General features: G+C 40.9%; 1 protein-coding gene and 1 long non-coding RNA gene across 3 annotated transcripts in view; both read right to left on the bottom strand.

Annotated features, from left to right (window-relative positions):
- fam49al (family with sequence similarity 49 member A, like) overlaps positions 1–14,201 on the bottom strand; it is a 46,185-nt gene extending 31,984 nt beyond the window's left edge. The window contains exon 1 of one of the 2 annotated variants that reach the window (XM_074614215.1): positions 13,861–14,201. The gene's annotated coding sequence lies outside the window, so the exon portion shown is untranslated. The remainder of the gene's footprint in view (positions 1–13,860) is intronic. The other variant, XM_074614218.1, reaches the window with a different exon arrangement.
- Positions 1–26,170, bottom strand: part of LOC141754839 (uncharacterized) — a 68,836-nt gene that overhangs the window by 41,249 nt on the left and 1,417 nt on the right. The gene's annotated exons all lie outside the window — the stretch shown is intronic.

Below are 26,170 nucleotides of genomic sequence, written 5' to 3'. Positions count from 1 at the left end.
AAGGACAGGACAGGAGAGGAAAGGGACAGAGAAGACAGAAATGGAGAGGAGAGGAGAGGAGCATTGACAAAGAGCTAGTTTCAGGAGTATAATGGGAGGTGGCAGTGTCAAACCCAGCTAGACCATCGCTAAAGATTGACCGCCGATGGAATGCTACAGCCAATTTGCCTCAGGCCTACACACGCACACACACACACACACACACACACACACACACACACACACATTGACACACATCTATACACTATGATAGATACTGCCGTCCTTCACGGAGGTGAGGAGGGAAGGAGAATGAATGGCTGAGCGTGAGAGCGAAGGATGGAGCGCCAGAGAGCAAAAGATAGATGGAAATGGAAGGAGGAGGTTACGATTCTTCAGCATCACCCCTCCCCCTTCTCACACACACGCACACACACACACACACACTGGCTGAGTCTGAGTCCAGAGCGGCGCACGGTGCCTCATGAAAGGGCGATTGCAAATGAGCATTGTGATTCTCTGTGCTGCGAGGCTGACAAAGAAAAAGGGGTGGATAGAGTGAGAAAGATGTCAGAGAGAGAGGGGTATGGCATATTTAAGCTGTACTTGAATCCATTTTCAGTGTAACATGCTTCAGTGTGATCATTTTTTTGGTTAAAATAAAGATCTGGGGCAGCAACTGAGGGATTTCAAGGTTTATTTGCTCAGAGGGGGAGCTCTAATGTCTCTCTTGTGTAGATATTTCTGAAGGTTTATGTGCATTAAGTGCATTTGCATTGATTATATACAGTCTCCTGTTTGTCTAAGTGTCTAACATGAAAGATACTTTGTAATATATCCTTTTCAATGCTCTGTTTTCTTTCTTTTCTCCACCACAGAGATGAATATATGCCTTATATTTAATGTAGCCATTAATATTTGAGTACCACAATTGGGCTCAGGGGTGTTTTGAACCTCGGAAAAGCAGAGAGATGGAAAAATCGCAGCTTTGAATTGCAGTTTTCCTCTCTCTGAGCTTCGGCTGTCGGAGGATGAATGTAAGCTCTTGTTATCTTTATTTGTGATGTGGGATGCCAATTAGCTGCTATCAAAGGGAGCGCTATAGTCTTTTAGGGGTTGACACATACCCGCACGGGGGGCTTCTGATGTGTGTATGTGCATACCTGTGTGTTACTGTCATTGCTAGGACTATTGTTGCACCCACCACCCCCTTTCCTTGTCCTTCCCTGACCCCCTGCTATCTGTAAACAAAGAGAGCAGCGATATACGTCTGTACAGCCAGCCACTCTTTGTCCCTGATGGACTGCTTACACACTGCTTCATATAGGTCAGGGCTGTGTGTGTGTGTGTGTGTGTGTGTGTGTGTCTGTGTGTGTATATAAGAGTGTGTTTACATTTGAAGTTAATTTCATTGGGATGAAAATAAAATTTAATTGAGTTGAATTGATTTGAATTTATTTGAATCGTGCCGTCTGTGTGTGATGTGCAGAGCCCTGTACGTACATTAAATTGAATTAATTTGCGCTGAGCTGGTTTCACTTGAATCAAATTGAACTAAACATTTGTGTGTGTGTGTGTGTGTGTGTGTGTTAAACAGAGAGTGAGTGACAAGGACTACTATAAAACAGTACATAAAGGCAGTTTGAACTCCCTGGTGTCTCTCTCTCTGGCTTGTAATTCTCCTCTCCCCTTCAACTCTCCTTCACTCTGTCAGTCCATTCATTGTCCGTCTGTCTGCTTATCTTTCTGTCTGTCCACTTCTTCGCCTACTTCTCCGCCAGCAATTCTTCTCTTCTTTTACACAATTATATGTTTTGTTTGTGTCAGAAATCTAAATCCCTACTCCTACTACTGTCTCTTTCAGATCCTTTCTGTCCCCTTGTAGGTGTGTTCCAGCTCCATACTGTACAGACTTTTTATTTGTAAAGATTGTTTTTTTTTGGCTTTCTTCACCTTTATTGGACAGTAGCTGATAGTACAGACACAGACTGAAAACATGGTATGACAGAGAAGGGTATGACCTGCAACAAAGGTGCACAGTCAGGATCAAACTGGGAACGTTGTGGCTAAAGCAGTCATTCCTAAAGACTGGCTCGGGACCCACAGGTGGGTCGCAGGAGATTTCATTGGGGTTGCCAAATAAATTTGCAGTATTTCTTCTGTAGTCTTTTTACATTTATATCTGCAGTACACCTTTGAGCCATGGGAGTTCTGAATGTTTGTATTTCTCTGATAATTGTAGCCCAATTGTAACATTGAATCTAATATGAAAGGCTAGCTTACACTCTGTTTATTTTACTGATGAGAGAGAAAAAAAGAGAACCTGTTAATTCCGTGTAAATGCATGTATTTGGTCTCATTTATTAAGTGTTTAACATGTATATGTTTTCAATTACACATGCATAAAATTACACATGCATAAAACAAAGTTGTGATTTATCCATCATATATCTCCTTGAAATGGCTGGTTTACCTATTTAACATGATATAAGGTGATGAGGAAATAGCAGCAATAATGGTCAGGAACGTTCATTTACGCACAAATTCGCTCTTCTCACGATTTATAGATAAGGCCCATTTTTAAAAGAGTGGGTCCCTAGAAAAAAAGTTTCGGAAAGACTGGTCTTAAGCACCAAGCCACCATAATAAGTCTGAAATGTGTACACACTGGGAAAAAATACCTGTACAATTTTACAATTTTATCACAATGGATATAGATTATAGTGATAGTAGTACGTTTTCCAGAGTGATCTTAGAAAACAAAAATAGAAAACAAATATTTCGAAGAGCATTTTGCCTTCTCTCTTGCACAAAAATAAAGTAGACCTCTCAATCACTGTCCACATCTCAGATTTTTCAGAAATTCCAATGTGTTGTTTACATTGACCGCTGTTTCCCTGGTTGGAAAAACAATTAATCCAATCAGAGTTTTGTAGGTGTGACTAACATTTTGTTCTAACTGGATGCAAGCATCCGACTATCAAATCACGTAGCATTGTACGCTCTTTGTCCACACTTAATACCATATCAACCATATCAGACTGGAGACGTAACCACTTAAAATATGGGTTAGTAGTACTGTACTTGCTATCTTCCTACGTTTGTACTTTTTAAACAGAAAACAATTTTTTTTATATATTGTGATATTTACTGTACATAACATACAATAGCCAACATCAAGTATGTTGTTAATAGCGATCTTCCTCCAGCCAGCTGCCACCTTATTTAGGTTTTTGAAGTGAAATGAGGAGGTATTGTACTGATAAATCCTCTCGCACGCCGTGCATCGTGCTCATGCCTGGGACAAAATGTGTCAATGCCACAGGCAGCGACACAAACAGGTGCCGAGATACAGCGCAGGGAGTCTAACAACAGATTAATCTAACATTTTGACTGATTTTTTCATAATCAAGAATGGTGACGTCATCTTCCCGTGCCAGAGCCAGAAAAATTATGACAGGAAAAATTGTCACAAAAATGACAACATGCATGGACGAGGTTGTCGCATCTTTAGGCTGCAGGTTGTTGTAAGCCGATTTATAAATATAACAACTCTTAAATAAACAGAAGACTAAAAACAAAATTAATGTCAGAGAGAATAATAGAGTGAAAATGAAAGGGCTACTACTAGAAGTCTGATTTTCAGGCATTAAAGTACAGTCATTTTTGTATATTACAGTAACAGTATACTGTTTATACTTGTATGTAGTACATACTGTATACTATTACTACGCATGTGTAGAATTGGGAAACAGGATGTGTCCCGCAGCACATGACCACAGAGAATGAATGAATGCAGTGACCTCTGACACCAGCGTGACCTAGAATCTATATACAGCTCGGTGTGTGGAAGTCGTCCACTCTATACATACTGGGAAGAGCTGCATGTCCTTGACGGAGGCGATGCTCCATCACACTGTGCTGCAGTGTGTCTCACATGGCAGAGGATGCGGTGTTACACTATTCTCGGTCCCACTGGGAGGGGCAGAATCTCCCCAGCAGCAGCTCTCAAATATAGGAAATTGGCTGCGATGTAATGTATGGGCTCAAGATGACGCAGAGAAAAAAATAATTGATGGAACAGGATGAGAAAAAGTTGATTTGGGACAATTTGGTGGATCCCCTAGTGTGAAAGTTTGAGATCTTGGCTCTTTTTGTGGTTTATTTCTGTCCAAGGATTTATTTCGAGTTACAATGCCTATTCTCTCTTTGTAGTTTGATGCAAAAAGAATGATATATACAGTAGATGAATCATCACTGGCTCAAGCTGAACTAATTAGTGAGCATGTGTGTGTGTGTGTGTGTGTGTGTGTGTGTGTGTGTGTGTGTGTGTGTGTGTGTGTGTGTGTGTGTGTGTGTGTGTGTGTGTGTGTGTGTGTGTGTGTGTGTGTGTGTGTGTGTGTGTGTGTTTGGCACAGAAATGGAAAAAAATAGAGTTGTTGTGTATCGTCTCACAAGCCTGATCAAACACTGAACACAAGCGTGGACGCCAGCAACCCAATGTGCCCACGGGCAGATCTGGCATACACACATGTGGACAAACACACACACACACACACAGAAACAGATAGCAACATACAAAGACAGTGATGATACTGAAAAGAGAACCGTTCACTAAGTCCCGCCCTCCTTGGTTACAGTTGCTATGCTTGTCAAGCTTTCCGTTCTTGCACGACACATGCAGTTTACAATAATACCAATGATCCGCCTATAACTTGAAATTTTTAGTAAGTTTTAAAACAATGGTTCCTTGATTTCACACAGACGTAGACATTAGGCTTTTCCTCAGTTGGTGATCCATATAGGAGGCAAGGAAATAAAGGAGCAGCATTGTTTCTGTACGTTTGAACTAGTCTGTTGAGGAGCAGTTGTGCTTGAAACACCTCCTAGGTGCAATGAATAAGTGGACATTGGAGCCCTGCAGTGTGCGAGCTATTTATTTGTTTATTCTATAGAGCTTGTTTGCCCTAGTATTACAAACAGTGCTGGCGATATGCAGAAATTCAAATATCACAATATTTTTGACCAAATACCTCGTTATCGATATTGCTGGTGAGTTCAGAAAATGACATCACTTTACTGTAATACAGCCTTCAAAACCAGGAAAAGACACCACTTATGCCATATTACGATGTCCAAAATCTAAGACGATATCTAGTCTCATATCTCAATATCAATATAATATCGATATATTGCCCAGCCCTAATACAGCGCAGTATGATAAGGGAAATTTTGAAGATCAGACAGTAATTTCAACCTGACATACTAACCCTGTTTGTTTGTTACAGAAAGACATACTTGGACAAGCAACACAGAGGTTATGGTGGATGTATTTATGCTTAATTAATGGCATTAAAGGACTGATTGATGTGTTTGGCAAAATATCCAATAATGTTGGCTGTGGTTGCTGATGTGTCAAACATAATAAAGAGCATGACAGAGCTGCTAACGTTAGCCTAGACTCTGATATAGTATCATTCAGGACTCCCACACTGTAGGTAAATACTACATTATGGATGTCCAAGTCCTGAAGGTAACTTACACATTAATAGTAGTTACCTCCACCAAGGTGTTATGTTTTCGATTTGGTTTGTTGGTCTGTTTGTCAGCAGGATTACAAAAAAAGTACAGGCCCGACTTTCATGAAAGTTGGCGTAAGGGTGTAGCATGGGCCAAGGAAGAACCCATAAAATTTTGGAGCGGATTGTGTGGTGATTCGGTGGCCTAGGTGAAAGTCTGCGCTTTCAGAGTGCCCTTCTAGTTTGTAAATGATATGTTGCTTTGGTTGTGGAAGTAGTGCTGCTTTAGGGCGGCTGTGGGTCCCAGGTAGAGCCGGTCGCCCACCAATGTTCTTGCTGCATCCACGAGGGTTGCGAGTGTCCACACGGCCAAAGTGATGTCACACCATCAGACGCGACCATTTGTGAGGGTCTCGTGCGGCAGATTTGTTCTAACTACGCGGACTCGGATGGGTGGAGAAAATGGAGAACTTTGAGGAGCTTTGAGAATGTCTGTTTGCCGCGAGGAGAAACTGCACAAAGTATAAAAGATCCAAACGTTTCCTCATCACGATTTCACGCTCATGTCCGTGCTACCGTCCTTGCAGAAAACATAACTGAGGCTTTAGCAATACAACTACATAGTAAGCTAGTTAGCCAGACATGCTATTGCTTTCACGTTACGTTGGAGCAGATACACATGTATGGTTTTGCTCTTGTGTTTTTGGGGGTTTGGAAAGGCATAAAAAATGACCAACTCTTTTGATATTGTTCTTACTAGAGCTTGACAGACCTGCTGTGCCTGGTTACCGTTGCTAAGCTATGATTGGAGAATCGCTGTTAGCGAACGGTCAACTGAGGAGAATAGGTAGAGATTAAACAGAGACTGTGATCAGTGTTGCCAAATTGACAACGTTGATGTTAGATTTAGTGGCTTTTCAGACCCTCTTAGCATCTTCATTTCTAAAACGTGACTAGTGACAAATTTAGCGACTTATCCCCATTGGGGGAAAAACCGAGAAATGTATTATACTGTAATTCATTCCAATGCATGCTGCTCAGAGTAATCACAGTCCACGGCTCTTCTGCCAACATCACGGGGCCTCTCCCTCTCCTCTTGCACTGTACACAGTCAGGCAGTCAACTGATAACCACTAAGCTTTATGCAAATGATGCGTGATGACATCACCAATATGTAAATGACGGCGTCATCTGGCAGCTTTTGGCAACTTTTGGAGCTAGTGCTAGCTACTTTCATCGAAAAAGAGTTGGCATCACTAACTGTGATGAGCCGCATAGTTAAACACACATCGTGACTGTTACACTACGCTCTGTCTTCATATCAGATAGTTAAAGTGTTCCTCTCTCGTGTTAGTGTATTTACCTCGAGCCTCAGCAACCAAACAGTCGCTTATATTATCCAGCAGAACTTTTAAAGAGAGCTGGAGCCTCGACTGAGATACCATCGCTAAGTAGATAATTGCCTCTTCACTTATTACACACTAATTGCAATACTGTCTCGCTTCCTCTCTTCCCGCTCTGCTCTCTTTAGCCTTCCGTCGGCCTAAATTGGCTTCACCTTCCCATCGAATTGGGGTTATTGATCTTAAATATGACCAGAGGGCGGGCATTTGTGCTGTACATTGTTAGTGGACAGCAATTGATCTGATCAACAGACAACAGGCCATGATACTGTAGGAAGTCCTCAGAGAGCAGATCTGAAGTAATCCGATTACATCCAGAAATTCACCATCTCCTCTTTTATTGTCGTAGAAAGAGAGCTAGTTTGACAAGCCAAGTCATGTCCGGTTAGAAGTCGCCTCGCAGAGGCAGGATAGGATTCGCTGTGGCCTGCCTCCGTGTCGTACTGGATGTAATATCACACATTTCAAAGAGTTTCAGCAGGACACACGTAACCAGGATGATAACACAGTTTAATAAGACTTTTCAGTAGTTTCCACAGAGGGCCAATCCAACATCGAGAGTTAGATAGTATGATCAAAGAGTTATCAGATCTTGGCTCCCTTGTCACTGTGAATTAAATCTCACTGTCTCCTTAATCTATTACCTCACTGGTTCAGTGGGTTACTTCAAAGACACGTGTTAAATTAAGGAATCCATCATTTCGAAACTTGTTAGGCAAGTTTTTTAATCAAGTGTTGAATCACAAGTCTCATTTCTCATTAGAGAATTTTGTTTTCTGTTAAATCACCTTTACTTGAATTAAGTGTTTTATTGTCAACTTTAGATCCTTGTTCCTCTTTGTTTCAAGGCACTTGAAGAAAATTCTTGAAACATTTGTCTTAAAAGAATAGTGCTACCTTTTGAGAAAGAGGAAGGATGCCACTCTCATATCTGTACAGTAAATATGAAGCTACAGCCAGCAGCTGGTTGGCTTAAGCCATGACAGGATCAGCGGTAAAATCGCTCTGCGCTGGCTGTACCATTGTTTTCCAATGGGCAGAGCGGTGGCACCCGACTAGGTGGAAGGGCTACGCTTGGCGTGGTTCACCGCTCAAAATTGCTCAAAGTTCAAATTATTTCAACTTCGACCTCGGCTGCCACTGACCTTTCAAAGCGCAACCAATAAGAACAGCTGCAACTGTTGCCTAGAAACAGTGAGTGACATATACCCGCTGCCTCTGCAAGGCTCTGCGCCCTACCTCGCAGTGAGTGAAGAGCAAATCTCTTATCATGTGAAGGCAGCTTTAGCTTAGCATAAAGACAGGAAGCAGGGGGAACAGCTAGTCTGGCTCTATCCAAAAGTAATAAAATCTGTCTACCAGCACCTCAAAAGCTCTGTAATAAACACATTATATGGTGTTTGTTTATTCCGTACAAAAACCAAAAGTGTAAAAGTCTACTCTTCACCTCGAGGTTGCCAGGCAACCAGCAGTGACTTCAGGAAGTTACTGTTCCTGGCCAACAAATGGTTTGGCACATACCCTATATGTTAGCCCACTCTAAAACCACAACTTGTTGTTTTTACTCAGTGGTGCATGAAGTACCTGAAAGCCACACTGCCAGTAAAAGTACAGATATCTAACCAGAAAACCTATTAGAATATTACTTGAGTAAAAGTCTTAAAGTATCTGATATTTTCTGTACTTAAGTAACAAAAGTAATTTTCTGATATTAAATGTACTTAAGTATTGAAAGTACAAGTACAAGTAAATGCTGTTAATAAAAAAGCAAGCAAGTCAGAAATTTGAGATTTATGAAGTATATTCCTCTTAACATGCACACTACCTTAAAAATGGAGGCTACATTACACTTAAAGAAAAACAAGGTCTTCACAACTTAAAGGATTTAAAGAACAAAATCCAGATTTTTCTTCCCTTGTAGTCGCATGTAGCATGATCTCACATGCAGCCTGCATGGCCTGGAGCAGAAATTGAAACTTAACTACGGCTTTGAGAGCACTGAGAGCGAATGATCTAACTTCCGAGCTATGACCACTGATTCGCCAAACCTGCTTTCTTGCAATAGTAACGGGTAAAGAAGATGCTTAGAGGAAATGTATCGGAGTAGAAGTCACATTTTATTTAGGAAATGTAGTGGCGTAAAAGTCAAAGTTGACAGAAATATATAAACTCAAGTAAAGTACAGATACTCCCTACAAATACTTAAGTACTGTATTATTATTTTGTTACATTACACCACTGTTTTTACTCTTAACTATTTTTACAAATTAAACAAACAAGATATAATGTGTTAATTAGTGAGCTTTCGAGGAGGTTTTGTTACCTTTGGACAGAGCCAGGCTAGCTGTTCCCCCCTGTTTCCAGTCTTTGTGCTAAGCTAAGCTAACCATCTGCTGACTGAAGCCTTTATTATTATATTACATTATATATATATATATATATATAATATTATATTTAACGAACAGTCTTGAGAGTGGTATGATCTTTTCATCTAACTCCCAGCAAGAAAGCGAATAAGCACATTTCCCAAAATGTTGCACTATTGTTTTAAGAAACCATAAGACTGAATTTCTGTATAGGCAAAATCCCCAATTTCTCTTTTGTCCACCGTTCTCTGGCAAAGTTGTATGTATTTAATATACTTCTTGCATAGCTATATCAGGACCCTCCCTCACCACCCCGCACCCTCCGTCACGCCACCCCGTCCCCCTTTAACAGGATCATCTCTGCTCTGAGGGAGTAATCCCTGATTTCTGACAATACTGGCTTAAAACCCCACAAGATTACCAGGTGGAGACGGATCACATCCCAAATTCCTAAATTACCTCAACCCTGGCTACTATACTAGTCTGATCCGACCTCTGAACTTCAGTGAAAACAAAAGGATGAAAGCACAAGTGACAGATGTTTGAATGACAGATGTTACAGCTGGACAGATGGGTCGGTCAGTCAACAAGATTAAGAGTGTTTAGAGGATTGTCAGGCATTTTTTGAGGAAATCGAAATCAGTCGGGCCACATGGACAAACATATGGATGATGTTGTATTTTAATCAAAGGATTGAATACAACATGGTTGTCCATCCACTTGTTTCTGGAATCACTGTCTGTTAAGCTTTTCCAAGTAAAGAAAAGAGCAATAATCCACCATTGAATCATGTACAGGATGTTCAGGGAGACTTTCAAAGTTATATAAGGGAGATATTAACTGCTCGAGCAAACGATGCAGGTAGCAAATATCCTTGTGATTTTCATTTTGATGCTTTGAAATGCTCTTTCAGGCTGTCCTATTAGCATCTATTCAGTGTCAAAATGTTTTGACAAATCACTTTTTCAGGCGTGAACCATGACACTTTGGAGTAGCTGCACACATTTCCGTGTCATTGTACGTGTCACTCATCTGCCTTATTCATAGAGTGACGGTGAGGGTTATGCCGCGACCTCAGCCATGTCTAGTTCAGTGAAAGCTGGGGGAGATCATTACACATCATTACACCTGATGGGCTGTGTTGACAGTGCTTCGAAGGTGACAAATACTGTGAGAAAGCAGCAAACAAGTCAAACATTACCCATCCTCTCCTTTTTTTTTCACTTGATCTAACTTCTAACCTTACATACCCCCATCCTCTATTCCCAGTCTCTCAACATGTAATAACCGACATGGTGGAGGAGATTTATGCACATCTGTAGCGTGAAATCATCATGGGGAAGTATTGTGTGGGTGTGAACTTGGGGTAATTGCAGTTATGACATGGAATAACTGTGCATATTGTTGAGGAGAAAAGATTGAAATACATAAGGTGATGTACATTAAGAGAAGCCTTGACACCCCCAACCCTCATTCCTGTCTTCCGCCTTGTCAAACCTGATAATCCTGACACATGCTAAGGCAACCTAGTAAGATACTGCACCTCATATGGACAGAGGAAATGGGACATTGTGAGACACACAGAGCACTAATCCTCTGCAAAAGACAGCAGGACAGAATTATTGTGCGGAGCTGGAAGACACCGCCACATGCTGTCAACACCATTTTGCGCTGAGCATTTTGACTAGATGAGGGTGAAGGAAGTGACAGAATGTACCGGGGTGATGAAGACGGAGGGGGCTTGGAAGGAAATAAATACTGAGAGCGGGGATGAATTAATGAGTTAATGACGGAGAGAGAGAGAGAGATGAATAGAAAGAGAGAGAGAGAGAGAGCGCACGATTGACAGACAGCAAGAGAGAGAGAAGAGAAGAGGGGGTGTGAGACAAAGAGTGACAGAGAAGGAGCGAGGAGAGAGGAGGAAATGCAGACGGGCATGTTTCTATGGGCGCTCAGGAAAGATTTGGGATGAGGGAATCTTGCATCATCGCGGCAGGCCAATGAAAAGGCTCGGTATAAATGTTCAAAGGGAGTGTCCTAGCAACAGCAGAGTAAATACCATCACGGCCACCATTCCATCTTAGACCGGAAAAAAACCTTTATACACACAAACACACACACACACGCACACAAAGATTAACACACTCAGAGCACACACACGTTAGCTGTTTCAGTGCACCTTGCCGTTTATTCATACAAGTAAATGGGTTACAATCTGCATATTCTGATTAATGTCCGTACAGCGAAACCTATATATCACTTATAGTATGTGAGCATGTTTCCAATGACAGTAATAAATTGTGACAGACATCAGACTTATATTGTATATACATATAGACAAGATGTATGATATTCAGTACTATGTATAATCTTAGATGGTTTTGTACATGTGAAAAGTGGTAGTAATTGTACGAGTATATACGAGTATTATGTATGTATGTATGTATATACAGTATATATGTGAGTGTATATATATATTTATACATGTACAGTATAGACACATTTTTAAGTGTATCAATACACAAATTTCACCATCTGTATTGATACATGTAAATATGTGTATATATATGTATACCGTATGTATGTACGTATACAGTATATACATATGTATGTGTTTATATATATATATATATATATACAGTATATATGTGTGTGTGTGTGTGTGTGTGTGTGTATATATATACTTTATGCACATGGATGAATAAGTGTATGTATAGCTATGTTGTACAAAAACATAGAGGATAAGGTATACCTTCATATTTATGTTTATATATACATACTGCATATATTTATATACACATTTTTAAATGTATCAATACACAAATTTCACCATGTGTATTGATACATGTAAATATATATGTATATATGTATGTATATATATGTATGTACGCATGTATATGTGTATATATACATATGTATGTATATATAAATATATATGTGTATATATACATATGTATGTATATATATATGTGTGTGTGTGTGTGTGTGTGTGTACATCATACATAAATGTGTATATACAGTATATATTGTATATGCACATGGATGAATAAGTGTATGTATAGCTATGTGGTACAAAAAGAGATGATAAGACGTACCTATTGTTTGCGATTAATATTGTAACATAACATACTGACACATACTGAAAAATTACCAAATTATTGTGTGTGTGTGTTTGTGTGCGTGCGTGTGAGTGTGTGTGTCAGTCACGAAAGTCAACATGGCAGTAAATCATCACTTAATCTACTGATACGGATTATAACCAGAGTCAGTAGATTACAGAGGGATAGACAGGGACCAGATCTTTCAATTACACACCTCTCCTGTCTGTTTCTCTCCCCTCCACCCGCCCATACACACTCAAACACCCACGCTACTTCATCCTGCTTTCTCTTTCTAACCTTACTATTCATCTATCTCTCCATCCACAGCATCGCTCTCTCATTCCCCCGCACACACAAAGAAGACCTGCAGAGTCACACGACAGCACCGTACTGTAAGGTAGCTTCACCCTTTCTGCTCTCTCTTGCTCCGTCTGACAACCTCATGCACACCCTTAGTTTCCTCCACCAGAAATTTGTCACATTTGAAAGAACGAAACACTCCTGAAAAGCCTTAGCCCTCATTCATTCATCCCTCCATTCAGTTTTTTCCTCCCTCCCTCCTTCCTTCCCTCCTCCCTGTTTTCCTCTCTAGTCGCATGCACCCACCCCTTCAGATCAGCAGTGCAATCTGGGGCTATTGTTTTTAGCAGGCTGTTTGCAGAGACGTCTTGCACAAGCACAGACACACACAGACCTCTAACACCTTCCTCACTGTACAAAATTGGACGCCTTTTGTAGTGATGCTAACAATTCCTGATATAATGCGTGTGTGGTAATGGAGCTGAAAAGACGAGGAGGCATGCTTGACATGCAATTCACCCACATTGTTCCCAGAACACTCCAGTGCATCAATGTGATATATGATGCATGTGCTGTGATGGTTCTAGGTCACATATGTCCTGTGACCAAACCATCATCCATCACTGAAAAAAGACACGCACACAAGCGTATGTAGACTCCATATTCTCCTGATGGATTCCTGCTTATACACAGAGGAAGATCTTTTGCTGAGGTGTGTGTGTGCGTAGATGTGTGTGTGTGTGTGTGTGTGTGTGTGTGTGTGTGTGTGTGTGTGTGACTGTGGCAGTGGCAGTGACCGTGCCGCTCTGGCTAAGCACTGCAGTGAAAGAGGACGAGCCCCAATTGACCAGCCCAACGGGGTTTGGTGTGGTCGGGCCAAATTCAACGTTCCCCCCTCCTACCCGCGGGATCCTGACCCACGCCAGTCCTCCACCTTCTACCCACAGGCACTAGCGCCATCTCTCAGCCCCTCTAAAAACCAAGCACCAGTCAGCCACCAGCCTCCGTCTAGAGTCTAACCCACATCCATCCTCCAGCTCCGGCTCAGCCTCCCTCTCCAGCTTACAGCCTCTCCTTTAGGTGCAGGGTGGGACTGTAAGGCCCCTTCCTACTATCGGGGGCTAAACGGATGGAGCGATGGTGAGAGATAAAATGAAGAAGAAAAACGAAGAGAGTGTAGGGCTCAGCTTACCGGCTGGGTGTGCAGGATGAGGAGGATGATGCCTCTGACTCTGCTCTTCCTTCCTTCTTCTCTGGACTGAGGGTGAAACACAGATGGATGCAGGGAACAAAAGAGGAGGACAAAAAGAGACAAAATGCAGACACCAGCCGCTGGTGGCTCGTGAGAGAGAATGAAGCGAGAAGATAAAAAAAGAGGCAAAAAAAGTGCTGCTTTTCTCTTGTCTTCCTCGGAGAGACTCCTTTATCCTTGTGAGCCAGAGGGCTGTGGATTCACCTAAACACTGAGCACACGCACTGCCTCACGCCACACAGCCCTCCCTCTTCCTCTCTCTCTCTCTGCACTAAAGACAGCAGCTGTTGGTCTATGAGAAATAGAACGCCATGTCCCCCCTCCCTCTCCCCTTCTCCTCCCACCACGCTCGCTCACAAAGACCCCCAACACACACACACACACACACACACACACACACACACACATTCAGCATGTCCTCACAACACCCCCTCCCCCTTTGACTACCACTAGCCTGCTGGCAATAAGAGGAGGGGGCACCATGTGTGTGTGTGTGTGGTGCAGAGTTGTATTGTGTTTGACATTGTTTCAGTAGCAGAGTGACTTTTTCTGTCCATACGGTGTGAAAGTGAATCATGGTGAGTAAGGATGTGCAGCAGGGTATTTTTGCAAACTGTGTGGGTGACTTGCCGAGCATCACTTGCTACTGTGCTGCAGAGAAGGGAAGGAAATTCACTTTATTTGTGGTTAGAAGCAGCACGAGAGCGTGTGAGGGTGTTTATATTTACTGTAACAGCACACACAAACCATGGGCATATAAATGAGCTGACATTTATGAAAGGTTCACTAGCAGGTGAAGTCACTGCTGTTTGTGTGTGTTTGTGTTACCCCCTTCCCTCTTGGTCCTTACGGTGAAAACTCTTAGGGACCCTTACTTCAGGGTCGCAGCCCGGACGAAAGGGCATGGTTAAATGAGCCATAGCTAAATTGTCACTCTACATGTGTGTGTGTGTCTGTGTGTGTGTGTCTGTGTGTGGGACAGAGTGTCTATTGTCTGGTGATCTTAGTACCGGCCACCCGGGGGGACTGGAACAGCGTAAAAGACCTGGTGCCCTTTTAAAATAAGGTTACGTGAGTATGCATTTTCGGGTACAGTGAGAGGAGTCCAGTTGATGAACTCTTGCCACCGTGGACGTTTTTAATATTTGAAAAGGTCGTTGGGTCAAATGAGGACACCTTAAAGATGCAATCAGACTCCAAAGTGCTGAATTGGCTTTGCCTTTAATGCACTTTTATTGAAAACAATGTGAAAAATAACTTAAAAAAAGAAAGAAATGCTAATTCAAGGAACACACAGAGTTTGCGTGCGATGAACTGATTTGTCCTGTCAAAAGAAATGTTGTGTTTTGACCAGTAAAAAAAAAGAATCAAGCTGCAATGTGGCCTCATGTAGACATGAGGAAGGACTAGAGGGTACAACTATCAAGATGATTTACTATATAGATAACTAGCATGCTAGTAGATAATAATAAGGTTACTAGTTAGCTACAGTAGTAAGTGTCCCTCTCACACTTTAAAATGCCCATATCATTAATGTCATATACATTTTTGTGATACATTTTTTGAATTTGTCAATGAATTCAGTTCAGATGTAAGAAAGCCCTACATATGGTGTTGATAAACGGAAACAACGACTGCACTCAGACTCTGTGCTAAACCTAAATGAAAACCAGAGGAAGAGCTTAATGTCTAACAATAAATATGTGTCTTCCTGTTTTTGTGGTCGTGTCTGAGAAGTGGATCTTCTGACTGCTACTTTCACATCGCCAAACATTTTCCGGCATTACTAAACAGACTTCAGATATAGGCAGCCTGCAATCATGTGCAAACACAACACGTATAGTTTTATTTTGTCCTCTGTGGTAATACATTATTAACTCTGCAGACATGATCTCGTAATACAGATTAGAAAAGTATGCAGAATGAATTTATGTCCCGAACCCTGTTATAGTGAGAGAAAAAAAACATATAGGTATATTTCACGCATTTTTCAGTCACTGCATATACACATATTTGAGCGTTATAGTCTCCAGGCACACATGCAAAGAAAAACTCCATATACCAGAAAGCACCTGTGTCATCTGTAGTCCATCATAGAGGAAGAGACGCACAGAAACATGGAAGTGGGTGCTGCAGTGGTTGACACCCTCCTGTTATCTCGCAACTGAGCGCCACAAACATGAAAGGGAGATCAAAGACAATGAAGGGAGAGGCAGAATAGAAAGAACAGGGAGCAACACTTCATTTTGTAGTCATGTCAGAGTGTTTTAGCTTTTTATTTAACACATGCTGGGAGAAGAGTTTCTCTCCACAGGGATGTCAGATGAGGTTGAAGAATGGAGGAGAACCAACGTCAGGCAGTGTTTTCATGAGTCATTGAAGCTCATTGAGTGGGAGGTTATTATAAAAGCTGGTGTGAGACCTCAGTCTCTTATGATCCGTCTCCCCAAATGTGGAATGAGCTTCCCGACTCAGTCAGGGAAACAAATGTTTTGATCCAGACAGAAGACAGTAGGTTTGCACCCATCTGTTGAGTGAATAGCTCCTGAGGATATATCTGGAAATTTGAGGCTTTGGCACCACATGAAGCGTGGCATCTGTTGATTTTGGTGTCTTTGCTTTGCAGGGTGTTTTGACTGTTTGACCCCCACAGGCTCATTGTCTTACCAACACTATCAATGATCAGAGGTGGTAGAAGTATTTAGATCCTTTACTTAGGTAAAAGTACTTATACCACACTGTGAACATATTCCACTACAAGTAGAAGTCCTGCATTCAAAACCTTACCAAAGTAAAAGTATGCATTATCAGCAAAATGTACTTAAAAAATCAAAAGTAAAAGTATTGATTGTGCAGTAAAATGTTTCCTGTCAGTGTTTTACTATCATATATGATTTTTTCTGGATTAATATTACTGCTGTGTTAATGTGTTACTCCTTTATATGTTGTTGGCTAGTTAAATCTACAGCATTGCAATCATATTCTATAAGATCTTCATATGTTTGTAGCGTCGCTGTCCTGTGAGAACCACATATCGCTAAAAAGTCAACTTTTCATGGTGTCAGAAAAACAGTTTTCAGCCTTGTGATGATGCATTTTCCAGCTGATCCAAGAGTTTTTTTTTAAATAGTTTATTTAGCTTAAGATGTAGGAGAATTTTCTCAAGTCATAAAGGAACACTTCAGCCTTCAGTTTATCACAAAAATTCAAAATCAACACATTTGGAGATACCTGGTTTTTACTGGACAGGAAGATGGTATGAAAAACTGCAATCTGAAAAGTAACTAAAGCTGTCAGACAAATGTAGTGGAGTAAAATGTACAATATTTACCTCTGAGATGCTGTGGAGAAATATAAAGTTGCTTAAAAAAGAAATACTCAAGTAAAGTACAAGTACTAATTTGTACAGTACTTCAGTAAATGTTACTTTCCACCACTGTCAATGATGCCATTCTAATTTCTTCTTTTGAAACTGACTCCAACATAGACATAGATCATTTATTTACTCACTGCATCCGAATCTGGAAGGCTTTCAAACAATTAAATTCTCCAGTTTCACAGTTGTAGCAAGCGTCGCCACCCCTAATGACTCAAATATGCACGGGACCAGATGTTCTCTTTGAAACAAGAGAGAGAGCAGTGAGTTTTGCCCGTTGTCCGTGAATAAACATCAACTTTGATGTGAGGCCTTGTATTGGCCCCTTCTGACCAACTGAACTCTGGCTAACAGATAAATTGTTCACATCTCACCACACCGTGAAATTCAATTCTGTATGCTGTTAAGGGTAGACCCACACTACTCTCTTTCTGTGTTTGTGTGTGTGTGTGTGCCAGATTGAACAGCAGATACTGCTGAGACGCATGATCATCACCTGCTCTGAAAGACGGCGGCTCTGCAGTGAAGGAGACCAAAATGAATAAATAACTGGTATCCAAGGATACTGAGGGAGGATGGTGAGTAAGTCAATTTGCATAAGCTTCTAGGGAAAGTTTGCATCCAGAGAAACCTACTGTATACAGTCCCCTTAGTACATGAATATGAATTAACGATTGCTAAGCCGCTCATTAAACTTGGTTAATTGCACAGAAGCTCTTTATCTGATAGTACTCTGAATTCTCCTTTAACATCATATCAGCTGTGAAATTGAAAGCATATTCAGTTTGATTGTCCATATTGATTAGGAGGTGAAAAAGAGGACAAGCTGTCTTTTCAAGACCCAGCCTGCGATAAGTGAAAGTGCATGGAGGTCTTTTTTAACTGAAATATTAATACCCGAGCATTATTGCCAACCACCACCTTGGATTATTTATACAGTGTCTATTATTTTTTTTAGGTCAGTTGTCCCATCCTGCTTGCCGTTGCATGAATGGCAGAGGCCGCCTGTGGTGTGTGAGCCTGTCCTCAGATGAGTTTAGTCTTTATAAAGGCAGGCTTTATGAATTATGAGGAGAAGTAAAGTACACCAGTACCATTAAGGGGAAACATAGTGAAAGAGACACTTGTTGTGAGAAAATCAATTCTGAGGACACTTATTTCAGGGGGATTTTATACAGAAATGTCATATTTTGACGCCTAGGGAAATTAATAAATTAAACAAAAGAAATCATATGTTTGTCTTGAATTAAGAAGTTTTGATTCTCTGTGTAATCAGTTTTAACAAACATTTCAATTCAATTCAAAATATTTTATATGTTCCTCAAGGGGCAATTCAAGGCAATAAAGCGTGCAAACAGAAACACAGAGACAAGTCATTTATACACATAAGAAACAATCTATAAATACAAGTATGACAAATGTGTTAGAAAGACATACACAGGATTAATAGCAACAATATCTGACACAGGTTAAAGTGTAAAAGTCTAATGGCTTCTGGAATAAAACCCAACTTCCTTCTTTAAGTTTTACATAAAGGTAGTTTGGATTATAACAGTAGATGGCTTGATGAAACAGGATTTCGTTAAAGGTCCCATATTATAAAAAAGTGAGATTTTCATGTTTTTTTATTATAAAGCAGGCTTAAGTCCTATATAAATATTGTGAAAGTATCGAAACACTCAATCCACAGGGAAATACACACAGCCCGTATTCAGAAACTCTACATTTGAAACAAGCTGACAGGATTTCTGCCCATTCGTGATGTCACGAATATACAATATTTAGACCCTTGACACAATTTTAAATGTAATCATTCTAAATGTGTCCCAGTTTATTCCTGGTTGCAGTGTGTATGTGAATGTCATCAGCTGACAGGAATTACACATAGACCCAAGCTGTTGCCTAGCAACGCAATTCTGTTGCAATTCCGTCAAAATGCGCTAAAACGGAGCATTTCAGAAAAAGGGTAAATACAGGCATATTCAGGCTGACAGTATGAGGAAAATAAAGTTGTTGTTTTTTAACATTACAGCATGTAAACATGCTCTAGTAGAAACACAAAATACAAGTATGAACCTGAAAATGAGCATAATATGGGTCCTTTAATAGGTAGGTTTACATTAAATTGAGACTATATAACTTTTGCTGAACATCAATAACTGCGGACACAAATGACATTTGAGAAAAAAAAGGTAAATGCCAAAACATATAGTGTAATAGTAGTACAAGAAGAATCATCAAGTCAGTGAACTCTCTCAGTAATATCAGTTATGCAGCAATACCTACCTAATTATTTCTAAAATTAGCCACCATAAGCTACAGTACGGGTCATACCAGACCGAGAAAGGTTGTATCGGCAAAAGCCCTTAAGTGTTTTGAATTGAGGAAGGATGCATTTTATTGCTTTCATTTGTGAGAGGAAGAAAACAATTTATTCAACACAAATCTTGGGGTTTACTGCGTTATGCTTACTCCATTAAAGGGGAACACTTTTACACATCAAAGTCTGCTTACAGGTCTACTACTGCATACAGTGTGTGGAAACGGTTGTATAAAGCCTTTTATGGTTTCAGAGGGAGCCGTCTGAAGTCTGATAAATTGCCTGATTTGATGTCACTTGAGTCAGCGTCGTTTGGGGCTGAAGAAGTTTGAAAATCAAACAATGTGTGGTAATGGGCTTAGAAAGAAGTGAACTTACCAGACCTTTGTAGCCCACTTCTCATCTCTGCTTGAAGCTAGTGGCTCGAGGCTACATTAGCCGCTACTAGCATAACACACTAACATCTCCAACTGGACTGTTTATGGTCAAGTTGCATTGTGGGTAATGTAGGTGCCAGGTTATGACAGGCGGCAACCTCCGAGTTTGAAAAGTGAAGCCAATGCAGAAGTGCCTTAAACTTGTATTATTTCTAACAGCCAGCAGGGGGCGACTCCTCTGGTTGCAAAAAGAAGTCTGATTTTATAGAAGTCTATGAGAAAATGAGCCTACTTCTCACTTGATTTATTACCTCAGTAATCATTGTAAACATGAGTTTATGGTCTCAATCGCTAGTTTCAAGTCTTTTCTTCAATACAGCATGATGTTCATTTAGTAAATTATGGTCCCATTTAGAGTCAAATAGACCATAAAGCAGGGTATGCTTTAGGGCGTGGTTATCTTGTGATTGACAGGTCGCTAACACGGCGTTGTCTGGTCTGGGAGTTGTCTGTGTTTTCGTCATAGAACTTTAACCCTTTCACAGTGTGTTTTCAGTTCATGAAAGTTCATTATAACCTGTTTGGTTAACTAAAAATGTCTTATTCAGCGTTCGGTTGTACTTAGCTCCAACCTCTCCTGTCACTTCTGGTTGCAAAAAACAAGATGGCAACAGCCAAATACCAAGATGGCAATGGCCAAAATGCCGAACTTGAGGCTTCCAACAGTAATCCACAAACTGCTGGGTGACGTCACGGTGACTAAATCCACTTCTTATATACAATCTATGGTCTATGTAGAATAAAAAAGACAATATCTAGAATCTGCTGCATCAATTTTGATCTCTTTTTTTCAAACAGTCCATTGTGAAGTTGACAGAGTTGGGAGTGCAATACTAAATCTGTACTGTGCTCTTTTAAAGATAATCAGGGTGAACATGCTTAGCAATCTGAACTCAATCATTATTTTGGTTCTCTCAGTCAAAGGGCGTCTTATTCCTCTCATCAAAGGATGGAACATCTGAAGCCTGGACCAGTCACGTTGCACCACAGACGTCCGTGCTGTAGCCCACACTCTCCCTCCATGACTCTCACCAGCCAAATGTTAGACTTCCATATCGATGAGTATGTGGGCAGCTGGTGAGCTGGCATCATGCAGACACTACTCACAGTATCAGAATTGAGAAAATGAGAGCTTTGTAAATGTACATTATCAGTGTGGACCGACACACCACTTTTGACATGGAAGGTGTTGCTGGGAAGTGCTCTGTCACTTAGCAACATTACCTCAACCTGACATACAAGCATCCCCACTCACAGATACATTCACCTGCCTCTCCTCGCCATCCTCTCTCCAATCTCCATCCTTTCCTCCCTCGCCCCACCTCTTCCTCCCCTATGTCTATTTCTGTCGTCTTATTTGGAGTCATTGATAGAAGTGTGGTAGCTCAACACCCCCAACCACCCCTCCTCTAAGCACTCTCCTCCATCCTCCTCCCATCTCACCCCGCTGTTACAGTCACTGTGGTCTCCTTGCCCCAGCAACACCCCCGCTGAGCTCACGCGGTTAGTACAGTCTGCCTGTGCTCTCTCCTTATAAGGGCAAAATGCATTGACAGAGGCAGAGAGAGGGGGGCTGTACCAGCACAGGCAGGCAGGTAGGGGGACAGTGGCTCTAAGCGGAGGAGAGAAAAGATGATGTAGAGGCAGAGGAGCAGAGATTAGGAAATAGTGAACAGGGAGGTGGAGGGATGAAGATGGCCAGGGAGAGAGGGTGATGGGGATTGTGTGATTTCAACTGAGGAGGCCAGAAGCACATATTTTGTGGCATCGATTTTCAGTCTCATGGAGAACATTTCAAGATCTAGTTTTTCTCCCTGATCTTCATTTCATTGCAGGGTAGAAAAACCTACAAAGAAACACAATTAAGACAGGGACTAACCACTAAAACCAATGTTAATTTAATTATAAAGGCTGATATTTAGTCTGAATATCAAATATTTGTACATTTCTAATGTGATTTTTGTTAAGACAAAAACAGTGAAACAGTATTTAGACCATAATACACCAAATCTTTCCTCCAAAACCCATAATGATATTATCATAGACTGTATATAAGAAGTGGACATAGTCACCGTGACGTCACCCATTGGTTTGTGGACTGCCGTTTTGAAGCCTTTTGTTCAGGATTTTGGCCGTCGCAATCTTGGTTTTTGGCCGTTGCCATCTTGTTTTATTGCAACCAGAAATGACACAAGAAGGTGGAGCTAAGTACAACCGAACACTGAATAAGACATTTTTAGGCGACCAAAAAGTGCTGAAAACATACTGTGAAAGGGTTAAAGTTGTAGACAAAAACACGGACAACACCCAGACCGGAAAACGCCGTGGAAGCGAGCTGTCAGTGACAAGGTAGCCATGCCCTAAAGCATCCCCTGTTTTATGGTCTATTTGTCTCTAAATGGGACCATGATTCACTAAATGAACATCATGCTGTATTGAAGTAGCCTTGAAACTAGTGATTGAGACCATAAACTCATGTTTACAATGTTTATTGAGGTAATACATCAAGTGAGAAGTTGGGTCATTTTCTCATAGACTTCTATACAATCAGACTTCTTTTTGCAACCAGAGGAGTCGCCCCCTGCTGGCTATTAGAAAGAATACAAGTTTAAGGCACTTCGGCATTGGCTTCACTTTTCAGACCCGGAAATTGCCCACTGGATAATATTTCCAACTGCATGATGATACAGTACCATGTCTCCAAAGCTGATCAAAATAGCAAGCACTTTATGTAGCTTGGCTAATGCAGACCACAAATTTTAGTACTTGTTAAATTAACCATTCATAAAATGAGCAATTACGTGAATGTACTCGGGAGGCTTTTGCTCCAGAACTTGCATTCTACATTTTTAGCCTTTTCCTCATTGCTTGTGATTGAATTTTGAAATGCGGAACTGTTTCCAGGTCATGTCAGCAAGTCACAGTATCTGACACAGAAAAATGTATTGGCTTGTTGGCTGGAGGCAGTGCTCAGATATTCCATCTGCATATATACTGACAGTAGCATCAATGTTGATAACAATGACTGTTGTCAGCATCGTCATTATTGAATCAGCGACATCCTGTTCTTCCTCGTCATGATCATCACAGTGATCATATGGCCTGATCAAATTCACATAAATATAAAATTCATCATGCTTTTGTGGATTGTGATCACGTGTCCCTTTACTGTCAATTTAGGTTCAGCACTGCTTCACTCACCATCAATAAAGTATTGATCAGCTATACAAAATGTAATCAAACAAAAAGCGTTGTATCCATTATGGTCAATATGCAATTTCTAATAAAAGGTCAATGTTGACTTAAAACATTCAATGAATACTCGAAATGACCATTTGTATATCAAATACTTACCATGTGTTACTTTGAGTTCTTAAAGAAAACATTGTTTTTCTTGCATGCCTCCACATTGAACGGAGAATAAAAAACTGAAAAAGTCTTGATGAATTGAAGTAAATGGGGGGCAATTTTTAACAACAGCAAAACTATATCAAAACATGGATTATAGTGCACGAGTTGTATGTGAGTTTGTAAATGGATGCTTTGATATAGTTTTGCTGTTGTTAAACGCAGTTTTCTTCAAGAATTCGGGGTTAGTAATTGATATACAAATGGTCATTTTGAGGGTATAGTATTCCTTTAAAGGGGTACACCAGCAGTTTAGTGTTTCACTTACATTAAGTTGGGGGACTTGCAAAAGACACATTAAAAAAGAATGGTGAAAATCAATTGGATTTTGAGTATGGGTCAATCTCCAAATATGATGAGTCCTACACTTGTCTTTTCATTTGCCTGGTAAATCTTTCAAACTGTGCATCCCCAGTTTGTAATGCCGTCTTTCTGTTAAAAATGTAAAGTCTCAACTGATGACATCATCAGGGTTATTTTCTGACACTCGTCAAAGCTGCTCCAGAGCCACAGAAGACATTATACAAATGTTTTCACACTACACTCCCCATGATGAGTAAACGAATCTTCATGTGTAAAATCATGAGTAACCCTTTAATCTCACCATAATAAAATGAAGAGGCATTGCCAGTGGTTACAAAAAGAGAACTGGTGGAGTACAAAAAATGAGGCATAATCACTTAATATAATCACACAATATTAGGAACGTCTTCTGCCTATCAAATTTACTTAAAAGAGTAGTGCACAGATTTAGCATTGCACTCCTATAACATTTTCAAACTCACAATGGACTGTTTTTAAAAAAGGATCGAAATCGATACAGCAGAACCAGAGGCATTGTTTTTTTTATTCCACATAGTCTTCCTCCTTGTAAAAACCAAGCTCTATTACCCACAATGCAACTTGACCTCTGATAGTTCGTTGGAGATTCGGATGTGTTGTGTATGCTAGTAGTGGCTAAGGTAGCCTTGAGCAGAGAGGAAGCGCAGGCACAGAAGTCTGGTAAGCTCACCTCTTCCTACCTCCATAGATAGTTTTCATTTTCAAACTTGTAGTGTTCAGCCCCAACCGACACTGACTCAAGTGGCATCACTTGAGGCAATTTATAGGAGCTACAAAAGGCTTTATACAACTTTTTCACAATAATACTACTACTCCCCAATACCTGTAAATATAGCCTACTTTGATGTGTTATATATGATATAATGTAGTCCATTATATGTCAACAGATTAACACACTGTTGGAAAACAGTCATTTTTTAATGTGCATGATCAGCTTCAATTACAAAGTTTAGTGTCTGTCTGAGTGTGGTGTGTGACAGAGAGTGTGTGGGAGGTAAGGAGTCTCGATTTGTTTTGTGCAAGTGTATGTGTGTGCGTGCGTGTGTGTGTTTGTGTGTGCGTGTGTGTGCTGGTCCTGTTGGTTCAGCTGGAGCATTTCTCAGCGTCACACCTCCTGTGCAGCAGGAGGCCCGGTCTGCCTGCGAGGACTGGGCAGGTGCTAATTGGGCCTAAAGCTTCTGAATGGCGGCGCCTGCCATGAATGGAGGTGAATGCGTAGAGCGAGGGGGGCCTCATGTGATCCATGTGTGTTTGTTCAGTGTGTGTACCGTACATCAGCGACAGCAGTGCCACAGACACTGCATAAACACATACCTCCTCTCTGTGCGCTGGTATCTGTCTCAGTTAAGTTAAATAGACCCCTCATTTTGTCGCAGATGGAGGCATGACACCCCTTTGGGAATGATGCGGGAAGAGAGATGCAAATCCACTTAGTCACAGGTCCCTAAGTGGAGTAAAAAGGGAGACGCAAGGAGGGAAAGAGAAGGGAATTAAACCAACATAACACCCGGCTGCTAAGTGTGTCAGCATCTACGAAAGGAGGGAGGCGGTGGTTCGTTAATGGCATAGGGTTTGTTTGTGTTTGTTTCGGCATATTATCAGTATGAAACATCTGCTCTAGTTAATCTTTACCAACCTATAGGCAATGCTTAATTTACTCTGAGTAATTCCCCCATGGGGACAAAACTAAAATCTACCCTAAAGCCCTCACACCTGAGGAGATCTTAGAAGAAAATAGATCAGATGAATACATAGGATCTTGATTCAGAAAGAGTTTGGAGATAAGCCTTTTCTCACCATCTCTCCTCTCAGAATATATAACAGCGAACTATCTCCTCACATCTCTCCGTCGTGTTTCTCAATCGACATTCTCTTAGAAGGAATTAGGGAATGAAAACTGTAGAGAGAGGGATGAGTCTTGATAGCTCAGTGTCGGTTATGTAAAGAGACGGCGATATAACCTAAGAGGAGAGATGGAGTTTATGGGATGAGTAAATTGAAGGACATGCAAGAAAGAGGTCACATACAGGATGACTGTATACATGCGTATGAACACAAAAGGCTTTTTTTATGTGAAAGTGGCAGTAGTTAATAATATGGTGCAATAAAACACCATATGCTCAGTTTATAAACTCCAGAAAAGCAGAAAAACATATTTACTTGCCTAGGTTCAGGTATTCATCAGCAACAAATTGCTAAAAACATGTTGGTATTTTGTTCTCAGTATTGTTCATCATTGGAGAGAGTAGAAAAAACTCTAGCAACAACATAGCCATCCTCATAACCACAATGCAACACTCTTCAAGCAACATCATTGAGGCTCTGGACATCTACTGAGACTGGGTAGCATTGTTATTATTGAGGCAG

This window comes from Sebastes fasciatus, chromosome 17 (assembly GCF_043250625.1).
Source record: "Sebastes fasciatus isolate fSebFas1 chromosome 17, fSebFas1.pri, whole genome shotgun sequence".
Classification (NCBI taxonomy): domain Eukaryota; kingdom Metazoa; phylum Chordata; class Actinopteri; order Perciformes; family Sebastidae; genus Sebastes; species Sebastes fasciatus.
Note: the sequence above shows the minus strand (reverse complement) of the source record. Positions and strands in the feature narration are given on the sequence as shown.